The 14811-nt window shown below is 34.5% G+C and overlaps 1 long non-coding RNA gene across 1 annotated transcript in view; it reads left to right on the top strand.

Annotated features, from left to right (window-relative positions):
- LOC128205856 (uncharacterized) overlaps positions 1–14811 on the top strand; it is a 191061-nt gene that overhangs the window by 34981 nt on the left and 141269 nt on the right. The gene's annotated exons all lie outside the window — the stretch shown is intronic.

Raw genomic sequence — 14811 nt, forward strand, 5'->3', positions numbered from 1 at the left:
ATCTGAATAATCAGCAATGTTATGTCATAAATTTATGTTACCGTCTTGTGCTCAGAGTGAAATAAAAATAATTATAAGTAATCATCAACAGCACTGATGAAAAAGTAATTCCCGTTTTGTGTGTTTCTTTCAGATAAACCCTTCAACAGAACGACATAGGAGATTGACGTGGACCTTTTCCCCGAACAACATTGGGCAGTCAAGTATCGCCCCCTCCCCCTCACCTCGCCCCGGCAGACCCCATTTCCGGAACTCCACGTCTTCCTGATAACAGGTGCGTACGTTATAATCTGGACGTTTTGTAAAGTAATATCTTTATCGTTAACCTGGAAGTAAAAATGAGCCCGGAGAGGGCTTTAACACTTTACCGCTGGAATAATGTTCAGCAGCTAGAAAACCGAACTAAGCCTAATTCTCGAAGTATATTTAATCCCTTATAACAGGATCAAGCTAAGCAAACACATTTTGTTGTATCAAATGTATAGAAATGCCAGTTTAAAGAACAATTAAACAAAAATGATCTTAAAGGGACTCGTTTATGCTTTTGAACAATTTGGTTTTTCCGGTAAGACATCTAATCCGGAATTACTCAAAAAAAGTACACTTTGAGTATAAAATAAACATTCTAGTATTACTTGAGTGTGAACCCTTGCAGGAACTGACAACAAAACCTAACGCCCACAAGGAACCGTACACATACATAACTGAACCTTTACGTCTGTTGCTGAACCCCTTTCCTGACGCTATTCAAAATTGTGAACTTCAAAGACATAATTCAGCATATGTCAATATTTGTTGAGATTTAAAAAGTGCATTTTACAGAAAACACGAACGATTCCTTTAAGATGATCATGTAAACATATTTGTTTTTGTGTTGTTGAATCAAGTTTAAATAAATAAACTAAGAAACCTTAGCGTATTAGACTAAAGACATTTTGAGATTTCATCGTTTGAGCATGTCTGGCTCCCTTCCTACTATATGAGCAAACTGCAAAATTTTGTTCGTATGTTTGAAAAAGTAAAATCGAAATGGAATGGACTTGAGGAAATAGGTTGATATAAAAAGCCCCCCCCCCTTGTTGAAAATCCCCCTCCTTATTTTCACCCCCGTTTTCTGTATTCCATTATTTGTGGTGGCTACAAAACATGCAAGACTTTGTGAAATTATGCCCACATACAAACACACAAACATACAAACATACAAAGAAAACATGACAGCCGATACAGATCCAAAAATGTCAAACATGTCAAGTATTTCGTATAAGAGATTCGGAAAACGTTTTCGATGTTGTGAGTGGTGTGGATACAGTAGTATTGACTATCTCTTACTTGTTATGAAAAACTGTGTGTTCGAACATTCCGCGTGTCCAAGCTGTTTTTATAGATAATACAACGGATGTTGTCCTGCCTGTTGGTTGAACCGTCCAGTTGCGTTAGCACACATTAAGGAAAGGAAACAATACTACAAGAAATTGGGTAAAATAGAAACTAACGACTGGTTATTGAGAGAGATGAGGCATGATTACCTCGCCACCATTAAGAAAAGCACAAGGGGAAGGTTTAAAAGTGACGTGTTGATGTTCGCCTTTTAATAATGCAAAGTTCTAAAATGCAAAGTTCTAATGGGTATAAAAGCAAAACACTACAAAACATTGCAAAAGACTGCAAAACCAAACTGCAAAGAGATCATGGCAAAGCTAATCAAATGTTTTTTGGAATACCAAAACAAGGGTACCACCATTTCATGCCATGGTTTTTTCGATGAGTACCGCTGCAATTTCTGTGCCGAGAACTGTCGCTGCGACGATTGTAAATTGTACCGACAGAAGATGGATTTGAATGATTCCAATGCCGGGAACTGTCAGATGGGTGAAGTGGCTAACACAGTAAAAACACAGAAACCAGACAACAGCAATACCTACCCACAACAATCGACAACCGAATCGATGAGTGTTGATATGTTGGACAAGGAAATGTTCATGAATTATTATGAAATGTTCAAACCGCAGATGGATTTGAACGATTCCAGTTCCAATGCGGGAAAGAAAAGAAAAGTGGACAATTGTGAGACGTATAACATTGTGAAAAAAACAGAAAATATACTACAGCAATACCTACCCCCAACAAACCGAATCGATGAGAGTTGGTATGTTGGACAAGGACAATGACTCTATGGATCTTGTTTGAATCAAATGAAATGACGATGAATAACATCGATGAATTTTTTTTTTGCTATTATAAGGTCTCCAAATTGTGCACTGGTTACAAACAATCTACAATCTACAACATGTCAAGCAAATCATCTCCTCAGCACTACTTAACTGAAGACGAAAAACTACAAGCAATGGCAGAAGACTATTTGCGAGATGCAGCAGAACATGAAGAACATAAAGATGTGCCAACTGCAACATCGTCGAAAAACGAAAAACAGCAATTGCCCGATTTGCATTGGGGGTACTATCCAGGTTGCAAGAAGGCACACTGCTGCATTTGCGATGGTTTTTTTGGGTTGCTCCGATACATTGAAACCGAAAAACTGAAATTGAACATCAAAATATCGAGCCTTTTATGGATGTGAGCATGGATGAGAAAGAATTCAGCGCAGTTAAAGTAAAAGAAGACGTTCTTACTCCACCTGCTAGCCCGATAAGGAAGAAGTTCAAGGCACGGGAAGGAAAAGATGAAGCTACAGCTATTTCAGATGACGATGAGAGCTTTAGCGATGATCTTGAAAATTCTTCGCCGGCTTCCCCTTTGGATCATGATCAAGTAGCAAAAATACTTGAACAAATATACAAGATTCAGGAGTCTAAATATGAGGCAGACCAGATCCGGAGGTGCGTTGATATGTACAGAATGATCAAGTATTGTGAGACGGAAGAACCGAGGACAGCACTGAAAGGCAGTTCAAACGAGTTTGCTGAACCCGAGATTCTAAACGATTTCCTGTTGAAGCACATAGGCTATATATGGAAAACGATAAAACCATACTTATAAACAATGAACCTATAGATCTTCAAAATTAAGCTCATTGGGACTCTGAGTATCAGGACTTTGGAGACTTTAGTGTGTTATGATGTTTCAAGTGTTTGTAGATAACGATTCAATTGTAAAATAAACATGAAAAAAATGAAATATTCTTCGTCTAGTGTTTTCGTAAATGTGTAAAACGCAGCAAACATAGACAGTAGTTTTTTGTGTTACCAAGGGTTTGGATTTGCCTTGTTACTGTTGTCAAAACATTTGAATTACATAAACTGAATGAAATCGGCTTGCCACTACATTAGTGAAATATTTTTGAACCTTTTAAATTAAGTACGGCTCACAACAACGGTAAAAAAGCTCAAAATATATTTCGTATGATAAGAGACTCGGAAAACGTTTCAGAGATTGTAATTGGTGCGGTGGCTACAGTAACATTAACTATCTCTTGCTCGTTATGAAAAACTGTGTGTTCGAACATTCAGCGTGTCCAAGCTGTTTTGATAAATACAACGTTTTTGTTCTGCTTGTTGGTTGAACCATCCAGTTGCGTTAGCACACATTAAGGAAAGGAAACGATACTACAAGAAATTGGATAAAATAAACAATAGTCAAGGAACTCAGAAGGAAAAGATTATCTGGCTAAAATCAAGCAAAGCGCAAGAGAACAGTTTAAGCACAACGTACTGAGATTTGCGTTCTTAAGACTTAATGTATTACATTAGGACCACGGTTTTTGAATATATCTTGCTGAAATCAACAAATGTCAAACAAATCGCATCATGACGAACAATTGTATTGAGAACTGCCAGTGTGATGACTGTAAGTTTTTCAGATTGAATTATTATAACTGCAAGTTTTTCGAAATTGAGGACTGCAAGTGCGACGACTGTAGGATGTACTACACAGAACAAAAAGAGATGCTGATGGATTGTACATCGAACTTAAGCGCTAAGAGGAAAACGGAAAACTGTGAGCTTGCCACCGATGTGAGCAATGTAAAAAAACAACAGAAAACCAGCCATAAAGACTTCTGACAACATAAAATAAACATACAAACGAATGCTTTGAAATTGCTTTTTTTTATTGTATTTCGTAAAAGCCACTTGTAAGTGGCAAAGTAAAGTTATTCATGAAAAATCTTCAGTGTTTTCGTTGAATAGTTCCATACAGGCAGCTTCATCTAAGGATTGCAGGTTGTCTGTTTGAGATTTCAAACGCAAAACTTCGTCTTCCAATGCCGTGTTATTTTGCTTAAGCTGATTGTTTTCCGCAGTCAGCTGTGACAGATTCAATGTCAAGGGTGTTACTTCGTCTTTCAATAGTTGACTATCGTCCGTATTCAAGTTGTGCAAATGAGTTTGCTTATACCGATCGTTCTCTCTGGTCAAACTAAACACCTTTTGTTGTAGTGCGCCACATTTCTTGCGATACTCAGTTGCTAGTTTGTTTTGCAGAAAAGTTTTTTCGATATTGTCAAGTATCGAGACGATGTCTTTGAACGTAGACTCGTGTTTGTTATCACCCATACATAGTCTCGCTACGAAGCCGGTAATTTGTAAATTAAGGTTGCTTATGTCCGTCATATTTCTATTGTGAGCGATCACTGTCAGTTTTGGTTTCGATTTATATCATGGAATGCGATGTACTATGTACTGAATTGTTTTTTTTTTTTCATATTAAAAGGGCTGGAAATTCGGTACTATTCATACACAATCTAAAACCATTATGTCCAGTCAAGAATCGACACAACCAACAACGCCTTGTGGGAACACTAGTGAAAAAGAGCAGATGCAAAAAAACATGTCGAGGGAATCTTGTTCTCAGCAACCCATGGATGATATCAATGAAGATGAAAAAATGATAGAAATGGCTGAAGATTATTTGCGAGATGCTCAAGATGCTGAAGAACAAATATCGAGCGAAATCGAATCCATGCAAGATGACAGCCCAGATGGCGCAGTTTGTTATATGCGAAATACGTTTGTGACGGTTACTGTTATGATAAAGATAATTTTGAAGACATTGAGACCGTAGACGAGGAAGTTAAAATTGACGAAATTGAGCCAAGCATTTTTGTGAGCGAAAAAAAAGAATTGACATTAGTTTTCCATACGCTCAAACATTTAAGTGCTTTCCCGAATGAAAAGGGTAAAACAATTGTTTAGATGTATTAACTTTGAATAAATATCCTTTATTGAGAGGTAAGCATTTCTTGGGATTTGTTTTACAAAAATCTGGATGATTGACTTATGTGTACAGCGTCATTTCAAATTAAATTATTATTTTATTATAATATTTTACGTATACTACGTGACTGACGTAGGTATTTATTGTGTATAATTTAATGCATATTTTGATTACTTACTTTTGTGTACAGAGTGACCTCGAATTATGTTGACGTAAGCAAAGTTTAAATTAAAACTTAAAAAAAATATGCACATTTCGATGCAGTTCATTTTTGTGTACCACGTGAATTGACAAAGGCATTTAATAAGCATAATTGTATGCACATTCTGATGACGTACATTTTGTTGACCACGTGACGTTTAATTGCGCTGCCGTAAGTAATGATTGTGAAAATTATTACGTGAATTCAGAAAAAAGTACTTTTTGTGTACCACGTTACCTCCATTTAAGCTGACGTAGGCAATATTTGTGTAAAATCTCGACCCAATTTTGATGAGGTTCTTCAGTAAGGCACGTGGTACATCCAAATGTACTTCATCATAATTTGTGTAAAGATTTTATTACGTCAGAGCAATTCAAAGTCATGTGGTGCAAATCATTTACACCATCAAATTTGTTTGTAAAATTATGCACAATAAATGCTTAAGTCAGCAACATTATACAAATTAGGTAAGTCATCAGAATTTGCAAAAAAAGATAGAAGTTGCTAACGGCAGCTTAATTACAGGTCATATGGTAAACAATACGCCATCACAATTATATTGAATTAAACACAATACATGAGTAAAGTCACATACGCGGTACACACGAAAGCAAACCAGCAGAATTTACGTAACATTAAATACAATAAATGCTTACGTCAATCACGAGTTACACAAATAAAAAATAATGCATTAGAATTAGCGTTAGATTTTAGACGAACATTGCTTACATCAGCACAACTACAGGTCATATGGTATTATAAAAAAAACGCCATCAGAATTTAGGTTATACACAATAGATTCTTACGTCACTCACGTTAGTTAACTGATACGCAAACATGACTTACATAAGCACAAAAAGTACCTCGTCATCAGAACTAGCAATAAAAAATACACATGAAATGCGAACGTCAGTCATGGGGTACACAAAAGTACGTCATCAGAATTTGGGCGAAATTTAACAAATAAGCAATGCTTACGTGAACATATCGGAACATAGGCATACTTTTAAGTCACATGGTACACAAAAAGCACGTCCTCAGAAGTTGTGTACGCTTTTACGAAATTAAAGCCTACGTCAGCACGTGGTACAAAAAACGTCATCTGGATTTGCATAGTTGCGAGGTTTACACAAACATTTCTTTCGTTATAAAAATTGAAGGTCACGTGAAACAAAAAGATCGTCATCAGCCTGTGCGTGAAATTATAGGAAAGAAATTCTTACGTCAATTACGTTGAACACATTGCAATATATGTAACTTTTACCCAAACATTGCTTACGACAGCATGTGGTACGGAAATAGCACGTGATGAGAATAAATGAAAGTCAGGACAATTTACAATTGAAATCAACGAGGTAAACAAAAAACGTTTCATCTGATTTATGTACATCTTGACGCAAACAAATACTTTTGGCAACCACGTGGTACAAACATGTAAGAAGTACACAAACGTTGCTTACTTCAGCACAATTTGAGGTCACATGGACAACAAAGAGTATGTCATGCGGTATGTCAGGGTGTGCGTAAAAATATTCACAATAAAATCTGATGTCAGTCACGGCGTACAAAAAAAACGTCATCAGAATTTGCGTTAATTTTTACACAACATTGTTTATTTTAGCACAAACATACGCCATGTTGTACCTAAAAAAAACGTCATCAGAATTTGCGTAAAATTATACAAAATAATGCTAATGTTAGGTCAAGTTATACATAACAAAGAACTTCATCAGTATAAAATTCACACAGACATTTAATACGTCAGCAAAAGATGAGTTCACGTGGTGCACGAAATTACATCATACGAATTTGCGTAAAATTGTTTCTGTAGCTTTTCGCTTAAATATTTATACACAAAACATCCCTACGTCAGTCACGTGGTACACAAATGTTTACGTCATCATAATTGGCAGAAACGCTGCCAAACTTTGCTTACTTCAGCGCAATGTAAGGGCACGTGGAACAAAAAGCACGTCATCATAACTCAATATGTATATATGCATGTATACAATCAACAATATTCTTAAAAATAGTTTTAATCCAATAGTGCTCATAATATTTGTATTCCATATTGTATAACTAGTTATCAGATAATCACATTAATGCGAGTAAATGGCATAGGTCTGTGAATAAATGGGTCATAAATTTATTTCAATTATAATTTTAATCCATCAAATAAATAATCAATTAATTTATTGATCAACTGATTCGTTACTAATTTTATGATTTTATGATTTATCGTGAATGAAGGCATTAATTAAATTATTAATAACAAATGAATGACAAAGCATTTATCTAACTTGATTAATGTATTGAACAATTTCTCTGTGTTTGTGTAGGCTTTATGATAAGAGTGTTGATAAACTGGTTAAGCTGTGCGTATTTCTTGATATTTAGTTTTAAATATATTGAAAACATATTTATTTAAAAAAAGAAATGAGATTAACGGTCACGTAGTTGACGTTATTTTCGAACACCACGAGCCACATTGCTGATGTCATCAATTGCTGAAGGGTTCAAGCTTTTGGTATCTTAGTTTTAACACTCTTTATGAGTTGTCACACTTTATTTTGTAATGCAAAAATGCATTTTACAAAGACATGAGAGAACACTTTAAATATGCGAGCACAACGATCACGTTTCAAATTAAATGACGCTGAAGTCAATTACTTTGTTAATTTTGACAAGGTTCTGAACAACCGGTCCTACATGTGAGTCTGAAACACATCGGGGGCTGATTGTTCAGAACTTTGTTAAAGTGTACAACGGTGTTTACGCCATTGCACTCCTATGCTTTGAAATTATCAGCTGCAAACAAATACTTCAAAAGTATTATTTTGGTTTTAAAATGAAATTGTGAAACTTTTACTCAATAGTTAAAATGTTTTCTGAGAGGCTTACAATGTTTTTTTTAAAGACCTTCAGACTGCTTTATAATCATCTCAAATAAATTACACTATTATATCACATATTATTACGAATGTGTTAAAATTAACTTCATCCTGATGTTTAATGTTCTTCCAACATTCTGTTCCTAATATCCAAAAACACTTATTTGACACATAAACGCATCAATTGATGTCTTAACATATTGTCTTATACTTATAATTTTGATTAACAATTTATATATTGAGTATACACGACGAAACAGTCGACATAAATACTCCTTTCGTTCTGTAAAATATGCAGTTCTTGTCGTCACCGCTGGACTAAAGAGGTTTTAGAGACGGTATATAACGTAAAGAAGTCACTTTATAATCTTATCGAAATTCTCAACGTTGCTGCCGTTGTTGGCACCGCCTGTATACTTTTTTAAACACTTCATTATGAAGAAGTATCCGACGATGGTAAGTATTTAATTGCATTGTATTTTTTGTATCGGATCGTACCGATTCGTATAATATCGTTTAAATCAGTTTGTATGTCATATAAATCAACGAGAAATAAACGTTTTTTTTCTAAGATATTTGTAAATAATACAAAATAAGCGTATATTGTTTTCAATTGAATTATTAACAAACATGCGGAATGGATTATTATTTTAGTATACATGTGTCGTACAGCAAACTACGCGATACTTATACCAACCCGTTAACAGAATGTACAAATAACAAAATCATATTATCGCTTAATTTGATTTAATATTTGAAGTTTTAATCAAATATGTTTTACTCGAAGGTGTTAACAGTATTTAAAATCTTATTTTCATACAAAACGTGAAGAGCCTTGTCTGCACAGTTTAAATTGTTTTGCTTACATTCGTGGTATCTTATACCATATATGTTTTTCAAAATTATTATTATGGAAAACATAATATTAATCTAAATCCAGCAACACCTATAATCAATCTATGCCTGAATGACCTTTCTGCAATTAAGGGCAACTTAGATGGGACGTGCTGTTAGTGTATTTGAAAACAGCTTATAATTTCAATTTAATGTTGTAGTGACTTCTTGCAATATAAATATTTATATAAAAAATATACAGAAACAAACCTGCTTTGTTTTAATGAAGTTGATTTGTCTGATGTTTAAGCTGCACTCTCACTGATTGAACGTTTATATTTTTTGTCTTGGAACGAGCCAATTTTTGCGAAAATTCATAGAGAACAGTTATATAAGACTGCTGACAAAAACCAGATCGCAGATTTTTATATTTAACTACAAATGATGTTTTATGCATTTTTCTTAAAACCGTTAGTAAGCCATAAAACATTAATTTTCGAACGGAAATATGAATATCTACGATATGATGTTTTGTCAACAATCTTATATCATTGGTTTACAGATATTTACGCAAAAAATTGCTCTTTCCAAAAGAAAAAAAAAAGTTGTTAATCTGTGAGACTGCAGCTTTAAGAACTTATTACTGTTCTCATAAATCATAAATGTACAGAAAAAAGTATGAAAATGTTCAAACGTAAGCATATTAATATGGAGGCTATTCGTTGCCAAAAGTCCAGACGTGTATGTGTGTATTTTAGGTTTGTAACATTGATGATTTACCAATTTACATTTTGCAACCGCCAACTCATCGGTTTAATGTTTACATTTTACACTGCACATTTTCATTTTTCATTGTACCAATGAGTTTTATTCTCCTTGCATCTATTCAACAGACGTCATTCTGTGAAAGTCACATGCCGGGTTTTACATTGCGGCGTGTAGAAGACAGATTTCAGTACGTAGTTCTACAAAGTACATTGTATGGTGGTGACTTTTCATTTGCAGTTGAACATGTTTACGAGATGAATTTAATTTTATTTATAGATAGCTCCGCCTTAACCATGTCTTAACTCCGCCTTAACCATGTCTTAACTCCTCCTTACGTCTTTCGGAAATTTCCGCTATCACTCGGCTCTATTTAAACCATTTATGGATACTTTGGACCATGGACATTGCGAACCTTATTTTGGACATTACGAATCATCTATATTATGACATTATGGACTCTGATTTGGAAACAGGATGGATTATAAATTATTTCACGTCGAATAAAATAATATATGATATAACAACATGTGTTTTGTCTATATAATAGTAATTAATACGCACATATGACATGAAATGAGATGTATGCAAAATGATATTTGACTCAAACACAACTAAATGTAAGTCATTAGCATTAAATTATACTTCAAGAATGGAAAGTCCCAGTGTCTTATTTTTCTTTTAAAGCTGCACACTCACAGATTGACCGTGTTGACAACTATTTTTTATTTTTTGTTTTGGAATTAGCCAATTTTTGCGTAAATGTCTGAATACCAGTGGTATAAAACTGCTGACAAAAGATCAGATACAGTTTTTCAGTTTTACGTTCGCAAATTGATGTTTTATGGCTAAAAGTGATACTACAATAACGTTTAAAGAAAAAATGAAAAATGTCGGCAGTTTTCCAAACAATTTAAATCTCTTTTAGTGTGAGTAATCTTATTATTTGTATAGAAAGCATTGCTGCCAAAATCAGCCGAGTCTGGGACAAAAAAAAGGTTGTCAAAACTGTCAATCTGTGAGAGTGCAGCTTTAAATTACTATAAACACTATTTTAAATTCTACCATTAGAGGACACTTTCTTAACTTTTTATAAGTTATATTAGATAATTTAAAATTTAAGAAGAAAAAAATCTAAATTTTAAATAAGTTGAAATTATTCAATAAGATGCCCCAGAGGTTTCTTACCTGGTAGCTGGAACTGTATGGATAAAATACACATAGATTACAACTTCATATAACTCGTACATTATACTGTAACGAATATTATTTTATAGGTAATAATTAAAGTATTTTAATGATGAAGTGATGACTTTATTGCTAATAAACAATTATGACTTGCTGCTACCTTTTATACCCCACCTACACTCAACAGTCAGGGATTTTTTCACATTTAGGTGAAGCGGACCTAGCACTTTAGGAGGGGAAAATCGCGCGTTTGTTTTTCTAATCTAAGACTCACGATATCAATTTTTTCATGTTCTTGAAATCCCCCACTTGATTGATATGGTTCACAGTGGCAGATCCCGTAATTCATAACTTGGGGACACAAGTGGGTTGGAGGGCTGTTCTTCCATTCACATGGATATTTTGTTGCAATGATGTATTGAAATTACACGTTTACACCATACATGCTTATTAAGATAGTAAATGTATAACATCAGACAAAACTAGGTGGATATTATTATGATGTCCATCAAAAGTTTCGTGGGTTTGCTAGAGCAGGTTTTGAACAGGGACTTGCGTTAGAGGGGCGTTAGTTAGGGGCACAACTTTTTGGATATGATCCCTCGAGTGGGCATGACATTAATATGTTTAAAATGTGGGAAGTGGGGTTTAGGGGTACTCCCCTTAGAATATTTTAAATATTTTTAGTCTGAATTGGTGCATTATTGCGTAATTAAGTATTTTTTTCTGAGAAATATTGACAAAAAATAACCTTTAAGTTAACTTGCGGGTCAACTGGGGGGGGACATATGCCCTACAGCCCCCCCCCCCCCCCCATGGTCCACTTGTAAATAAAATAAATGGACATTTTTTGCTTGCTTGGGTATATAAGTAAAAAAACAACTGACAGTGGCAGTGGCAGTATAAAACTGGGTCCGTGAGCCCAGCTCAAATACACCCAACTGCAATTGACTAAATAATATGGTGATTTATAACCCATTTAGGAACATTGATCGTCAAAATAAAATAAAAGATGAAGGTAATTCTAGTTTTTATTGTGAAATAAAGATAGAGTACTCGGACTTACAACCGGGAATTTACAGGCGGTAGGCGAAGATGTTATCTCCCTTGCTTGATTCGACGGAAATAAACGAAAGAAAATCTAATTCGTTAGCTCCGCCCATTAACCTTCGTTTCTTCCGGTGATATTTACCATATTAGGTATAGGCGAAATCGTCTATCCTTGTAATTCTGAACTTGTCAATTGACTTTTGTAAACCTGGACTTATTGGACTGCAAATGATCATTATACGAATGCGAGTGTCGACTGTAGGATTGCAGTTTTACATATGCATGATTAGGCTTTCTAAATTACATCATCATATTGTTAAAGGCAAGTTATACAATCTATGTTTTAGTGAGTTTTTACAGGGTCGATCTGACAAATGTACATTTTGACTACTATAATGATAAATGACAAATCAATACGGAAAAACTGACGTATAGAAAACAACAAATAGCACGTCTACATTGACAAATGTAAGTGATTAAGAAGCACATTGTGGGAATTACACGTCTGGACTTTTGGCAACGAATAGCCTCCATATATTAAAGACTCCTATTGTTGAAGCGTATTGTTGTGTCAAGAGAGAACAGAGAAAAAACAAAGAAGTCTAAGAATTAAAATAAGAAAATAACATATATTTCTTTAACAACAGCACATCGCTATTAAACTAGCATTGCAATATTGAAGTCTTTTAAAGATTAAGTATGAAAAGCTTGATGTTTATTTCATAGCTTTAATTTGAAATATTTATCTCAATCATTTGTTTACAACTTCTGGAAATCCGGAATAATGTAAACCTCAGAACAACAATAAGGCAACAATACATATCGAGAAATTGGCAATATGCGTGATTTAATTGATTGATAACCTGCATATATCTTTTAGTGTTTTACTTTATGCTGTTGGTAAACAATCCCGCTTGACACGAATTTTCCGAGGCTCGGGGTATCTTCGTCGGTCCCTTGGTGTTCGTGCCAACGGGGTTCGACTGTATTTGGTTATCGCTTGGCGCTGCTAAGACGACAACAGCAAACAAGTGGTTGCATTTGCTGCATTGCTTATGGTGGTAAAAGTATTAACACAATATCAATTATATTTCCCCTATTGGGTTACTAAAATTTATATCGTTCCAAAATGGTGTTTAATTTCCGATTCGTATGAATAAATGAAATACTTCCCAGATAGTGTTGGTATTTTTATCAATGAAAACAGGTTGTCGACATCGAACTCGAATATAGTTTATTTTCCCTGTAAATCCTGTTATGTTAATTATTCGACTAAGAGTGTCCGGCATACCCATCAAAATTATGTTATATTTTGCATTAAAGCCATGTGGTATGAACAACGCAAGCGAGTTCCTACCAGATATGTTTGCTAAATGTTGTTTTTTTTTTCTTTAGAAAATATAATTTTGTTCCTTTTACACAGTTAACTCATGTTCATGGATTATTAAAAACATATGATAAGTTATTCTTCAAACCTTCGTAAAGTGAACATAGTGATATTTATCAAAGGAAGGAAAGGTTGATGCTTACAATAAGCCTAAATAATTTGTCATTGGCACATAAGCTCACTGCCTTAACCGCAACAAATGAGAACAGGTATAATCTAATCTAATCATCAAAGTATGGCAAAGAACATTCTGGATTGTTCTGACACATTTATAAGTCTCGATAACATTTACCTTCAAAACGATAAAAATGCCTTCCAGCCAAATGGAGTGGTACAGAATGGTAATCATTCACAAAATTGCATGCATCTTTCGTTGACATATAAGAACAGTTTAATTCGTGCGTGATCAGCTCAGCACAAATAAAAGTGTTCTTAAAAGTATATAATTTACTTGTTAAATAGTTCCGTTCCTGGCACTTTCTAATTTGTCCTATGTTAAGCGCTGAGTTGACTCGAGTTCCAGTAATCTATTGTTTCACTGACCCTTCCAAGGCGGTAATCCAATTATTTTACGGTAAGCAATATTGATGAGGGTAAGGTTTGTGTGCGGTGTTTGTTTTAGTGTATGTGGTGTTAGTATGTCAGTGGTGTTTGTATTTATGTATGTGGTGTTTGTTTGACAGTGGCGTTTGTATTAGTGTATGTGGTGTTTGTTTGTCAATAGTGTTTGTATTAGTGTATGTGGTGTTAGTTTGCCAGTGGTGTTTGTATTAGTGTATGTGGTGTTTGTTTGTCAATGGTGTTTGTATTAGTGTATTTGGTGTTAGTTTGCCAGTGGTGTTTGTATTTGTGTATGTGGTGGTAGTTTGCTTGTGGTGATTGTATTTGTGTATTTCGTGTTAGTTTGTCAGTGGTGTTTGTATTTGTGTATGTGGTGTTAGTTTGTCAGTGGTGTTTGTATTTGTGTATGTGATGTTAGTTTGTCAGTTGTGTTTGTATTTGTGTATGTGATGTTAGTATGTCAGTTGTGTTTGTATTTGTGTATATGATGTCAGTTTGTGTGTGGTGTTTGTATTTGTGTATGTGGTGTTAGTTTGTGTGGTGTTTGAATTAGTGTATGTAGTGTTAGTTTGTCAGTGGTGTTTGTATTTGTGTATGTGGTTTTCATTTGTGTGTGGTGTTTGTATTTGTGTATAGAGTGTTAGTCTGTCAGTGGTGTTTGTATTTGTGTATGTAGTGTTAGTTTGTCAGTGGTGTTTGTATTTGTGTATGTGGTTTTCATATTTGTGTATGTGGTGTTAGTTTGTGTGTTGTGTTTGAAT

The sequence above is a fragment of the Mya arenaria genome, chromosome 10, assembly GCF_026914265.1.
Source record: "Mya arenaria isolate MELC-2E11 chromosome 10, ASM2691426v1".
Taxonomy (NCBI): Eukaryota; Metazoa; Mollusca; class Bivalvia; order Myida; family Myidae; genus Mya; species Mya arenaria.